This window comes from Brienomyrus brachyistius, chromosome 8, assembly GCF_023856365.1.
Source record: "Brienomyrus brachyistius isolate T26 chromosome 8, BBRACH_0.4, whole genome shotgun sequence".
Taxonomy (NCBI): Eukaryota; Metazoa; Chordata; class Actinopteri; order Osteoglossiformes; family Mormyridae; genus Brienomyrus; species Brienomyrus brachyistius.
In genome coordinates, this window is record NC_064540.1 from 13177309 (window position 1) to 13182582 (window position 5274).

A 5274-nucleotide genomic window follows, 5' to 3' on the forward strand; every position below is an offset into this window, starting at 1 on the left:
ATATTAACTGGTAAATTTTTACATTATTCGGATTGATGGAAATCGCATCACAGCTTTGTATACAGTTTCCATCCATCCATTTTCCAAACCGCTTATCCTACTGCGTTGCGGGGGGTCCGGAGCCTATCCCGGAAGCAATGGGCAAGAGGCAGGGAACAACCCAGGATGGGGGGCCAGCCCATCGCAAGGCACATTCACTCACACATGCACAGCTACGGGCAATTTAGCAACTCCAATTAGCCTCAGCATGTTTTTGGACTCTGGGGGGAAACCGGAGTACCCGGAGGAAACCCCACGACAACATGGGGAGAACATGCAAACTCCACACACATGTGACCCAGGCGGAGACTTGAACGCGGGTCCCAGAGGTGTGAGGCAACAATGCTAACCACTGCACCACCACTGTATACAGTTTCTACACTGTAATTTGGACTTTCAGAAAAATGTGTCATCTCCAACTGGCCCTCTGACATCACTCAAAGCAGGTTCTAAGTTCTCCCTCCTTCTGCAATATACTTTATTGTCATGTTACTTTCATTCTGTATTAAGCTGACTTGCATGTTGACCCAATTTAAGGTGTCAAAGGGAAGCATGGTATAATGGATATCATATGCTCCCTCCATATGATACCCTTTGCTTCCTACATTAGTTACCATCAACAAAAGTGGAACTTTCAGTAAGCATGTGTAGCCTGATCTCAACTATGCATAGTTACAAAATGTACACTATTTAATAGAATCTTGTACTTGCTCCCCTGTGTTTGCATTGCACCAAACAATCCAAAGACGCTTGTAGGTGATTTTGTGACTCCAGATAGTACTTTGTGTCAGGGAAAGTTGTGTGATGGACCAGCTTCCCCTGCTCTAGAACACTGTGACCCTGATGGACTGTTGTTGTCCATCTGTATCTAGTTAATCTCTATTCCTAAATTTTTTCTTCTCTGCTTTGAATGAGACACTGGCTGCTATTGAACAAGCCTGTAGTACGTTTAGAAACAGGACACTGATACCCTAATGGTAATCCCCATTAGTCAGAATGAGATTTGTCAAAAGGAAAGTGTATATGTTATAATTAATATAATATTACAATGGCATTAGGGAATGCCACCCCCCTTGAGTACCCTTATGTTGCAGAACTTGTGTCCAGAACATTTCATGTCTCATGAGGAACCCTGCTGTTGTTCTTTTGAAGAAAGATGTTGAAATAAAGAGGAAAAGTCCATATGGCTGGGATTCTTTACAACGTAACTAGGGCTCAGTTCTTGGGAACAGCATATAGGAGTATTACAACGCAAACTTAGTGTCCTTAAGTCTCATCATAACATAACACATTATGCTGCATTCATAAAGCATTACTAAAATGGCTAAAAATATTTATACAAAGGTATAACACATTATGGCCATGTGTATTATGCGTTATGAATGCTGTATGAACAGGGGCAGATCTACTGTGGTGGCGCAGAGTGGCACATGCCGCCCGAAAATTGTCTATTGCCACCCTAGTTTTGTATATGAGATATTGTTTATTAAAATACGCTAACGTTAATGCTTTGAGCAAGTCTAGCAGCAGTTAACATGGAATATGAATTCTAAAATTGAAGATCTCACATAATGTATGACCTCTCTTCCTTGAAAAATGATTCGGCTCATAGCTTCCTAACCAGACTGCAGTGCGTTGCACAAGCTAAGCGTAAGTTCGATTGTAATGTTGGGTGTAAACTTTACCTTAAATCGCACATCATGATTTTCTTTGTCAGTGGCACCACTGCGACTTCAGTTTCATTGTAGTTAGTAAGCTACTAAATAAAAATACTGTCACGCAGAGTAACATTTTCACTGTGGACAACCAATCCAGTTTCCTTTCCTTTCCAATTCCTGCCACTTATCCAGGGTCAGGTCGGGGGATACCAGTCTAAGCAGGGATGCCTAGACCTCCCTCTCATCAGCCACCTCCACCAGCTCCTCTGAGGGAATACAAGAGATATAACCTCTCCAGTATGTCCTGGGTCTGCTCCGGGGCCTCCTCCGGGTTGGACATATCTGAAACACCTCCCCAGGGAGCCATCGAGGAGGCATCCTATATAGGTGCCCGAACCACCTCAACTGCTCAGCTCTCTATTCAGTACGACAGAAAAGTGCAATGTCCATATTACTGCTGATGCTGTACCGATCCGCCAGTCAGTGTCCCACTCCCTTCTTGCCAGCAGTAAGTTAGACTCGTTCCTGGTGGGTGTTGGACTCTGTCAGGGCTGCCCCTTGTCATCAATTCTGTTAATATATATATATTTTTTTAATTTCTAGCCATAGCCATGTGGTGGAAGTGGTCCAGTGCGGGAGCCTCAGGATTACATCTTTGCTTTTTGTGGATGATGTGGTCCGGTGACCCCCAGCATGCACTGGGGCAGCTGAGTGTGAGGTGGCCGGGATGCAGATAAGCACCTCCAAGTTTGAGGCCATGGTTCTGGGATAGAAAAGGGTGGATTCCCCTCTCCTGGTGGGGGATGAGTTGCTGTTCCAAGTATCTTGGAGTCTTCGAGTAAGGGAATACAAACCAAACGCTAATTCAGGTTCTATAGGGACCCGACGGCCCACGACAGTGGACCCCATACCCAAAACACAGAGGATAAAGCGTAGACCTAGTTACAGACACGCCTGAAGGATCTGATCTCTGATTATAAGTGTCACCTAGGCGGCCCAAACGTGACTTATTAGCAGACATAACCAGACTTTTTAGAACAGGAAATTCTATTTCAAATAGCTATAGAATAACGGGACAGTCCCAGTATACAGCATGGTTGGCTAATCAGATAGCCAACCGGCTTCCAACATACAGTATCACCAGTGGCAATGAGAACCTCTTTAAAGTAGTAAAGTCTGAAGCACAAACACTCTTATCACTTAGCAAAGTGCTCTTCAATCAGATACAACTCCTTGAGCGTGATGTAGCCTGCCGAGCATATGCACAAGATTTGTTCGCTACAGCAAGGCAAGAAATACTTGACCTACGTTTTAGAAAAACTACACATGTTCTAAATGACCTGATTGATAAACTTGAACTACAGAAGTGGCTAAAATCTGAAATGGTGGGAACAATGGAATATTCAGAATTACTAACCACCCTCATGATGTACACTGGAAATGAATGTATTGGTTGTATAGGATTCTTTGTAACCTTTCCTCTAAGTAATACATGTCATGACCTGCGCGTCCAGTCCTCGTGTGACACGCCCCCTGATCATCCACGTGTGCTTCCCTGATTGTGCCCAGCTGTTTTCTATCAATCTGTGAATTTAGTCCGCGTCTGAGTCCATATTCCCCAGACTTGTCATTAATGTTAGTTCGTCGCCGTCTGCCCTGTCTTCCCCGTTCCCTTCAATAACACCCCATATCCTGCACCCTTACCTGCCAGCCTCGTCCTTCCCCGCTACCTGCCTGCCCGTCTACCCAGCGATCCTGACAACCCAGGCCAAGTGGATCCAAATTCTACCACTATACGCTCCCTAGGAGTCATAGTGAAGAACCAGGTGATTAAGTGGGATCCACTATACACTACCTTAGAGTCGTAGTGAAGAACCAGGTGATTGATTGGGATCATCTTATGGGATCCATGACGCTGAAAGGGACTGAGACTCTATTTACCACTCGTACCTGTTGCCATGAGACCTCTCATTACATCATTTGCACCTGTAACACGCTACAGCCCTTCTCACATAATGACACAAAACTCATCAAAATACACTCACTACATGGTCATGCTGATGCAGTTCAGGTCTCACACACACACAATAGTGTATCATCAGTGAGATGAACTCCTTCACATATGGAGGACTTACATGTCCTGCCAATCACACCTTCTGCCTGGAGGTAACCAGGGATCACATCAACATCCTAGGGAGAGTACAACTAGAGACTTCCATCTCCCCGTGGTGGGATGACACCGTTTATGAAGAGGGCACCTGTGCCATGACAAAAATCATGGATTTGGTACAGCAGGTTATCTTAAAGACTGAATATCACCTCCATCAGGCACAAGTGGAAGCTAACTTAGGAAAAAAGACTACAGAGATTCTGACCAGTGCCTCCACTCGCTCAGCCCAGTACGTGTACACATGGTGGGACTGGGTGTTTCGAACACGTGTCATCACAAGTGGCCTCATTTTCATCATCACCTTGCTCCAATTCTGTTACCTCTGACATCACATCCGAACCCTCATGGCATCAACCAAAAGCGCCTTCATCCTCAGTCCCTTGCAGGTGTAAACATTACAGAAGTTGGATCCCTAGAAGAGTATTTGGGGTCCAGGCAGTGACCCTCTCTGGGACAAAGGTCTGTCCCAAGGGGCCAAGGTGGGAACTTTAAGGCCAACGGCCTTGCAGGCCTCGGCGGTCTGAGCTCTGACAAGCTAGTAATGTTCCACCCAGTGTCTTAAGGCAAAGGTCGACCGGCTCCGACAAGACTGGACCCAAATCACCAGATCACCACATCAAAAGGGACATCTCACCCCCCTGGGTGGCCAGAACCCCGCAGCCAAATTCCATCGACAAGGCCTGGCTGCCTCAAGACACAGATGCATCCTACGCTCGCTAACTCACCCTCACATGGGAGGTATTACCCCAGACTAACATTAGGGACACATACACCCATGTTTGGTCTCGTTTGAATGGTCACAGTACAACGGGCACAATACTCTCAACCTTAACACAGTACATTCTAACATAAGAGAAATATAGAAAATAAAACTAAACCCACCAAAGTGGAGGACCTTATCACCTGGTGGAACACAGGAATTCCCACATTCCTCCTAAAGTAATTCGATTGGCTGAGCGTCTGAGAATTGATAAGATCAGCACTTCTCCAGGACACACACTCAGGGTCAAAACAGTCACTAAAATAATCCATCCATCCATTTTCCAAACCGCTTATCCTACTGGGTCGCGGGGGGTCCGGAGCCTATCCTGGAAGCAATGGGCACAAGGCAGGGAACAACCCAGGATGGGGGGCCAGCCCATCGCAGGGCACACTCACTCACCATTCACTCACACATGCACACTTATGGGCAATTTAGCAACTCCAATTAGCCTCAGCATGTTTTTGGACTGTGGGGGGAAACCGGAGTACCCGGAGGAAACCCCACGACGACATGGGGAGAACATGCAAACTCCACACACATGTGACCCAAGCGGAGACTCGAACCCGGGTCCCAGAGGTGTGAGGCAACAGTGCTAAACACTGCACCACTATGCCGCGCCCCCCCCTAAAATAATCAATAATAAT

General features: G+C 46.2%; 1 pseudogene; it reads left to right on the top strand.

The window, feature by feature from the left end:
- Positions 1-2139: 2139 nt before the first annotated feature.
- LOC125747771 (uncharacterized) lies at positions 2140-4283 on the top strand (annotated as a pseudogene).
- Positions 4284-5274: the final 991 nt, after the last annotated feature.